The 8,932-nt window shown below is 36.8% G+C and overlaps 1 pseudogene; it reads right to left on the bottom strand.

The window, feature by feature from the left end:
- Nucleotides 1-271: 271 nt before the first annotated feature.
- LOC141552702 (3-mercaptopyruvate sulfurtransferase pseudogene) lies at nt 272-1,168 on the bottom strand (annotated as a pseudogene).
- Nucleotides 1,169-8,932: the final 7,764 nt, after the last annotated feature.

Raw genomic sequence — 8,932 nt, 5'->3', positions numbered from 1 at the left:
GGTGATCCACAGGCTAAATTTCAGAGGGCCATATTTGGGATCCTCTTTTCTCCCCATTCCCCACTTTAATCAACAAAATAGATCCCTTCACCATTGTCCAAAAAGTACCCTCTATTCCCCCTTTTGATGGATAGCATTTGTCTCAGAATCAGAATGTTTCAATGGCCTCCCAGAGGGAGGGAGGCAGGGAGTGTATGTGTCATGCAGGCCACACTTTGAGGAAAAAAAAAAAAAGAAAGAAAGAAATTGGCCACTGTATTTAAAAAAAGACTTAAGAAAACTGTAAGGTGGGGCTACTCCCCATGCTGGGGTGGTAAAGGCTGGTGGCCAGGGAGCAGGGAAGGCCCCTGCTTGCTCCTGACTCAGAGAGTTTTGCCTCTGAGACAACATCCTCAGGCCAGGCCCATATGTACCACTCCACCCAGGCTCTGTCACAGATGGCCACATCAGGTTTGCCACAGAGATAAGCATGCAGGGCTACATGGCAGGCAGTGACTCCTGAACTACAGGTTGCCTCCAAGGACTTTGACAGGTCTGCCTTCTTCTCATGGAACAGTCTTTGGATGCTTCAGTTTTTCTGCAGGCTTTTTCAGTCAGGAAGTCGAGGAAGGGGATGGTCAGGGAGCATCTGGGGTTCTGGCTCCAAACTCTTGATGCACCCTTCAACACAACACAAGCATCTACAACCTGGAATTGAGTAATCCAATATTATCTTTCATGTCTTCATAGGCCTTTACAGACAAGGGGTTTTGCTTGAATTGTCAGGCCTTGCCAGAGCTCAAGAGGTACCCCTATTGCTTCCAGTTCCTTAACCCTCCATCCAGCAGTCCCTGAACATCCACTACAGTGGGGGGGCAGAGAAGAGGCCCTGATCACTGGCATCATATATCACCACATTGGTGCTGTTCCCCATCCCCAGCTTGCCAAGATACTCAGCAAAGTCTACAGCACTGGGCAGCATGTGATCATTCTGGTCACTGTAGGGGTCAATGTCAAAGAAGGCTGCTCCGGGGATGTGACATCATTCAAATTCCTGCTGAGGGTCTTGGTTCATCTTGGGCAGATAGCATGAGGCATCTAGAAACCTCAGGGGCTGGGACACCTTTAAGGACTTAGCTACCCAGTTGACTGATACCAGAGCTCTGAAGACGGATCCTGCTGCCATAATGCTTGGTTCTGGCCAGCTTCTGTCTGACTAGAGGCCTCCTCGGTCCTCCCAGACTGAGAAAGGTATTCTGAACTCAGATCCTGATTCCAAAATCAACCTTTCTTCCCCCATGCTACACCCTAGTGGGCAATCTGAACTTCCTCAGCCATGTACAGCTCTTAGAGCAGATCAGTGTTCCTTCCTGGAAGGATTCTCAAGAAGTCTGGATTTTGCTCTCTGCTTCCTTATTAAGGATGGTCAGGAAAGGTGAGCCTAAATTTAGCACACACCCAGGTGTGTAGAAGTAGAAATTCTACTTGTGCAGTGATGAGGAGAACCATCTACACCCAGAGAGAGAACCATGGGAACAGAGTGTGGAATACAACATAGCATTCTCACTCTCTGTTGTTATTTGCTTTATGTTTTTTTTTTCCTCACTTTTTGTTCCTTCTTGAACTGATTTTTTATGCAACCAGATAACTATATAAATATGTGCACATATATTGGATTTAACATATATTTCAATATATTTAACATGTATTGGACTACCTGCCAGCTAGGGCAGGGTGTGGGAGGAAGGAGGGGATAAATTTGTAACAAAAGATTATGCAAGGGTCAATGTTGGAAAAATTACCCCTGCAAAACTCTGTAAAATAAAAAGCTTTAATAAAAAAAGAAAGAAATATGTCCTTTATGCTCTGAGACTCAGTCAGTGATAGTTTTGGAGGCATAAGACCGGGATTTGAATCCCACCTCTCACATTTATTTGCTAAGCAACCTTCATTAGGTTACTTTGGGTCTCATTTCTTCATCCATAAAGTGGGAGTTATGATTATTGTATTATCACCTTCAAAGACTAACTCAAAACATTATATGAATGTGTAAGATTATTATATGAAATTAGGGATAAATGTACCTGGTTCCACATAGACACTTGTCCCTTTATTGCCACCTAGTTTCAATCAATCAGTTAGTGGATTAGCAAGAACTTATTAAGTGCCTACTATGTTCTATGCATTGTGAGAAGTGTTGAGGCTATAAAGACAAAAACCATCCCCTGTTCTTAAGGAATACATAGACTAAGGAGGGAGAGAGACAATATGCAAACAACAATAATAAAAAAGCACATAAATTATACGCATGCATGAATATATGCTGTTTGTATGTAGCTTTTTGCTCATTTTATGTGTGGAGAGAAATCTACATTTATTTATTGATCTAATTCCCTTTGGTTAGATAGATAATAAATGGTTTTTAACCCAAATGTATTTCCATATTTTTTAATCAGTGAAAAATGAAATCATATCAGAAGGCACAAGTGAGAAAAAAAATTGAGAAGAATAATTCCATTTGCCAGTTCAAAGTTATCCTTAGATGTGTGATATATCAACAATGAAAAGATTCTGCCATAGTCATGTCTACAATAGTTGGGAAGTGTTTGCCCCTCCTGGTACTAAACCCAGCAAGAGAGGAACCTAAGATCTATGACATTATCAGTCTATCTATAAAGGTGAACATTAGGAGCAAATATCATATTGGGGGTTTGGTTTACAGTGGAAGAATTCCCAAGGAAGGTCAAGGACTTGACAGTCAGAAAAGATAGGGTAAATAATTTACCAGATTTAGTGGCTCAGAAATGATCATTCTAAGGTAAGTCTCTGGGTGTTGGGAAATTTAAACTGTGTAAACTCTCTCAAAAGCTATTCTGATGTGGGCATATGTGTGCCTTTTGGTACAATGATCTTCAGGAAGAATTGTTCCTTTCCATTAGGCATTTTGCATCTTATACTTAGTACCATATTTGTGTCAAGGAGTCAATTTTCTAAATCAGGTGAATATGTGATAAAGCCATTCTAAGACAATTCAGGCTTCATTTTTGATAAAATCTCTGTCTAAGAGTACCTTATCACTGCTGGGATATCCTTGGGAGTTCAGACATAACAGCTGAATAGACAATTTAAGTTCTACAGATATTTGTAAATAAGAGGTTAGCTTTAAGCAACTCCACTAATCCTGAAATAACAATCACCAAGAATCTTCTTCTTCAAGGCAAAAAAATTTTTTTCCTTTTCACAATTATCATAGCACTTTAAAAATATTATTTATGCTCCAATCATGCTCTATTTTGTATCTTAGTAATTTTTCTTCCTAGACTATAAGTTCCAAGAAAATAGACTATTTGTTGATAGAATTGATTAGACAATTCATCTGATTTTCAGATCAGGATGGGAACAGACAGGACTATTTCACTGGCTGAATGCATCAGCATTTTTGCTTCTACCAAGAATTCTTTCTACTAGTACACTGAAGGACAGAAAGCAATGTTGTCCTTTGTGATGCATACAGGACTAAACTCCACCATTTTTATAAGGACAGAACATTTTATTACAAAGAGGAAAAAAAAAGAAGTAAGTTATTGTTGTTGTTCAATCATGTCTGATCCTTCATGACTCCATTTTTAGTTTTCTTGGCAAAAATATTGGAGTGGTTTGCCATTTCTTTCTCCAGCAGATTCCTTTTGTCAGGCAATCAGAGGTTAAGTGAGAGTTAAATGACTTCCCATAGTTGGGAAGAATCTGAGGCTGAATTTGAATTCAGTTTTTCCTAATTCTAGGCTCAGTGTTCTATGCACTAAGTCACTGGTTTCTCCAAGAGACAAGTAGAATCTGGTTATGATGATAATGTGGTTGCCATAGTTCTATGTTCCTTTGTTTGTGCCCTTTTCTCTGTGTAATATGATTTTCTACTGGTGCTCTGACCCTCATAGGAAGGCTGCCAGGAAAGTGGAGAGTATTTGTGTTCCTCCAAAAGTGTCTCATTTGTCTGAGGCCTTGGCAACCTGCTGTGCTGGGATTTGAGCACTGCTAACATTATTTAGGAATAGTTGATGATAACTCTATTTTTCCCCAGGGTCAGCAGGACCTATATATTCATTAGAACTGCCTGTGACTACTCTCTCCTGAAGACATGCTCAGTAAGGGTTAAAGGCACAGAACTAGGTTTTATTTATCTTAGTATCTCTTTCAATGCTATCTGTCTCCACACACATACACACATGAATAATAATATTTATAAAGTGCTTTGCAGACCTTAAATGCTAGGAAAATAATATCTATTGAAAAGACAATAAGCATTTAATAAGGATCTCTCATGTGCTAGGGATTGTCCTACACAAAGCTTCATGCTCAGTGCTTTACCAATAACAGCTCTCATGATCCTCAGAACAATCCTGTGACATAAATGCAACCATTATCTCCATTTTATAATGGAGGAAGCTGAGGCAAAGAGACGAGAGTGATTTACTAGTAAGTACAATGTCATCCTATATTTTGTATACTATTGATTCAATTGCTTGATGCAGGGATGTGATGTTCTGTTTGTAAAATATTATTTGAAAAAATGTCTCTGTTGAATGAATAAAAAACATTAATCTGTTCTTAGTCATACCTTCATTGAGAATGTTCTTGATGTGTATATATGATTCTTATAAAAATTTTGTATTGGTGGGAAAGTAGGCATATAGATCAGTAATTGATTAGTTTACCTATTCTTGATATTTATAAAGGCCAAGATTTTTTCTAAGTTTTTAGAACTTATGCCTCATTTATATTATTTTAATGACAAGATCATTCTCCTAACTCCCTCACCATTTTTACACAGATCTGCTCTAAGTACTTGACTTAGTTTTTCTTTCATAATTACTATTAAATGCTCTAGTAAGCATCTGAGACCAGATTTGAACTCTGCCTTCCATACATCAAAGCTTATACTCTATGTCCTGTGCCACCTAGATGCTTTATTATTATTTTATTATAATATGATGATCCTCAAAAACCTATTCTTTGTAGAACTCTGTGCAATTCAATGGGTTAAATCCAAACTTTAGGTAAGATATAAAGAAAGCCAAAGAGTTGTAGATTACGTGAAAACCTCATTGCTCATATCATAAAAGCATTCTTTAAAAAAATAGACTGGCATTGGACATAATGAGTTTACTTTTGCAACTTGTGTTGACTTTGGCTGCCGTGGTAGGAGACCAAAAGAACCTCAGTATGATCAGAATCAGTAGGTACTTCTCAGGAGGAGAGAGATGGCTGTTAAGGGCAATACTGCAGATAAATTTGTTTGGAAAATCTTACATAGGAAGGAAATGATGGAAGTTATTAGCATCAGAGCTTCATAAAACTGGGAAACATTTTATGATAGACAAAATCAGAAAGTCCAGTGAGAGACCTAACTAAGCAAAATCATCCTGAGAGCATTTAAAAATAATTATTGAAGGGGGACATCAAGCAGTAGAAAATGGGAAACAGACTGCATATACTTATAAAATGGGCAGAAAAGGCATTAAAGCAGATAAGGATGAAGACACAGCTGAACTTAGTCAAGTATTTAGAGCAGATGTGATAATTGTGAGGGAACTGGGGGAATGATCTTGCCATTAGTCTTGTCACAAAAAATTTTATCTAAATGAGGGAAATATTTTAAAAAGTTAGAAAAAATCTTGACTTTTATTAATATCAAAAATAGGTAAACAACATCAATTACTGATCTATATGCCTACTTTCTCACCAGTATAAAAAAATTTTATGATACTCATCTATGCACATCAAGGGCATTCTCAATGAAGGTATAACTAAGGAATAGATTAATACTTTTTCATTCATTCAACAGAAAGGTTTTTGTGAATTTTTACAAATAGAAGGTCATAGCATTGCCATCACCCAATTGAACAAATGATATACAGTATACAGTACTGATTTTTGTTGATTATAAAACAATATTTGGAACACTAAAACTCTACCTGAAAGGCTACATACATTAAAATTATTCAAGCTTCCTTGAAAGAAATAAAAGTCAGGTAACCTTGCTTAGTAAATCTTTGATCATAAATGTCAAGTAAGGCATAAAACAGGGAGATGCAAACTTACCAATGATTCTCTATTTTTGTTCATACCTATTCTGTTAATCCCTTGTTTTTGTTCATCAGTGGAGAAAACCACATGCAATGGCACTCCTTCTGCTAAGGCAGTTTATAGTCATAGAGAGTTGTCTGGTGCCCTGAGGATGGTCATTTAGTCTGTCAGAAGACTTGAACCTGGATATTTCTCACTCTTGAGTCCACCATCCACTATATGATAAAATCTTTTACTTTTCTATTTCACTTTCTTAACTTTCAATCATGTAACTAATGTTTCTCCCTCTTAATCGCATGGATATGATGGTAAGAAACTTTGCCAACTACTTTGTGGAAATGCAGATGTAATACATCTTTGGCACTTCTTAGTTCTGCTAGTTTAGTGATTTGATTATAATGGAAATGGGATTAATCTGGCATGATTTATTTTTGATGAACCCATATTGTCTCAAAGTGATCCTCACTTCCCCTTCTAAGTATTAGTGCTCTGTTCTTGAACTTTGCAAGGATTGACAATCAGTGAACCAGCCTATAGTTGTTGTTTTTTTTTTAATTCACTTCTTTTTTTTTGAAAATCAAGATGATATTTTCCCAATTCCTTTGCTATTTTCTCAATTCATGAAGATGAGGATGGTTGAATAGTCACATTTGCAAATTCAATCAGTACTTTAAGATGAAGTTTGTTTGGGCCAGATAACCTGAATTCATGTCATGCTAATCTATACTTTCCCCACTCATCTTGATTTCAATTCCTTCATTAACTGCTTTTGTTCCTGCATAATGATTATTCTCCTTGATAGAAAAAAACAAAGTGAAATATTGGTTAAATAATTGCTTATACTTGTCAGACTTTTAAACTACCATGACACCAATGGAACTTTTCATCAGGGCAACAAGTGGAGGCAGGTGGTAATAAGTTGCTTCCTTACCTTGACTAATCTCCCAGTCTTAAAATGGTCTGAGTGAGTGACACTTCTAGACATCTTCCTATACTCAGCATCTAATTGCAGTAGTCTTCTTCTTAGAGGGCGTGAATTCTTCCCAACTCCTGTGTGAAGCAAATTTAGATTGTTCCCTCTCTCATTGAAATTGAACCCATTATTGAACTGACCTCCTTATCAATAATAGCCTACTCCCTTTTTTAAATAGGAAGGGGGAAATGGGATGTTGATTCCATATGTAAGGAAAAGTATACTTTTATTTTAGTTGGGGGGAAGGGAGAGAAGGGAGAAAGCCACATAAAGAAATGCCAAGGTTTCTATCCATCCATTGTTGTTGGATGCTTAAATGATTGTGGGTAAAAACCCTTTAGTTTAGATCTTGAATTGTCTCTGAGTGAAAATGTTCCTTCTCAGGACTATATCCTCTTTTGCTTATTTAGTTTTCTTTATCCTGGCTTCAAATAGTACCCTTTCTTGTTCTTTTACTTGACATAAATATAGCTAGCAATATTGCTCTACTTTAAAAAAAAAAGTGTTCTTAGAACTATTTAAAAAGCATCATTGATGTGCATTTAAGTTAATTTGACTGAGTACTTGGTAGATAACTTCATGACACCCTGGAGAGCTGCAGAACCTGAACTTAAAAATCTATATGTTGAAAGCCTCTTTCTGTTAGGTTGGCTTACTTCCTGCATTTGACTCTTCAAAGGTGGTCAAATTGTTTCATTAATTCCAAACACACCAGAAAAGGTCCTGTATTAATGCACAAGTTGTGCAAATATATGCAAATGATCATTCAAATGATTTAACACTAAAAGGGTCAGGCTTTACTGAGTAAATCATTTTCTTTCCTGCCTGTCTGAATTATTTCATTAAGTTGCAATGCTAAAGAGAAGTCTATACTGATGTATAACTTATACAAATGGATGCAAATTATTTGCTTGGTCTGGAAGGCCAGAATTATATTCCTGGGAGACCTCTTCTTTCCTCTGCCCCCCCAATCCCACCATTGTATATAGATAGACTATCATTATTATTATAAAGGGAAAATGAAGTAAGAGCACGAATATGATTATTATAAAGCGTTTTTGTATGTGTGTTTTTGGGTGGGGGAGGGGAGAGGATCATTCATGCAGAGGAATTTTTGATTCAGGCAGAAAAAAGCTTTAAAGTGGAGCCAAACCTTGCACAGAGATCCATGAATCTGGCTGTAACATGTTTCAAATGTCCCCTGTTGTTATAAATTTGTAGAAGTCATCCTAATGTTTACAATATAAATCAGTGTTCAATTTTGAACCTTTTTTAGTGGAAAGGGAGAAAATGGGATGTTGATTCCATATGTGAGGGAAGATATTACTTTTATTTTAGTTGGGGGAAGGGAGAGAAAGGAGAAAGGGATATATAAAAAAAAATGCCAGGATTTTTATCCACCCACGGTGTCATTTGTTGGGAAGTTTAAGATGATTGTGAGTGAAAACCCTGTAGTTTAGATCTTGAGTTATGTGAGGAAACAAGAGCATTGATTTAGCATTTTCCACTTTAACAAAAGTGACACTTTTAGAAACTTCTATTTAAATTTTTTATTTTTGTTTTTATGTATGTATCATCTACCTATCTATCTCTAGACTACTTGTTTTCTAAATAACTAAAGATAACCTATATTTTCTGTATTATTCCTAACTAGATCATGAGAAATTCTCTCTTGTGCAAGAGGAAAAAAGGGGAAAGCAGGAAATAGTTATAGCTCACATTGTATATAGCAATAAGTTCTGCAACATACTATGTCCACAATGCTCTTGAGAATTAGGTGGAAAGAACACTGAATTTGCAGTCAGCGGATATCAGTTTAAATCCCAACTTTGCCATTCACAATCTGTGTGATACACTAAGAAAGTTGCAATCACTCTGGGCCTCAGTTTCCAGATC

The sequence above is a fragment of the Sminthopsis crassicaudata genome, chromosome 2 (genome assembly GCF_048593235.1).
Source record: "Sminthopsis crassicaudata isolate SCR6 chromosome 2, ASM4859323v1, whole genome shotgun sequence".
Taxonomy (NCBI): Eukaryota; Metazoa; Chordata; class Mammalia; order Dasyuromorphia; family Dasyuridae; genus Sminthopsis; species Sminthopsis crassicaudata.
The sequence above is the reverse complement of the archived record's forward strand: the minus strand, read 5'-3'. Positions and strand labels throughout refer to the sequence as shown.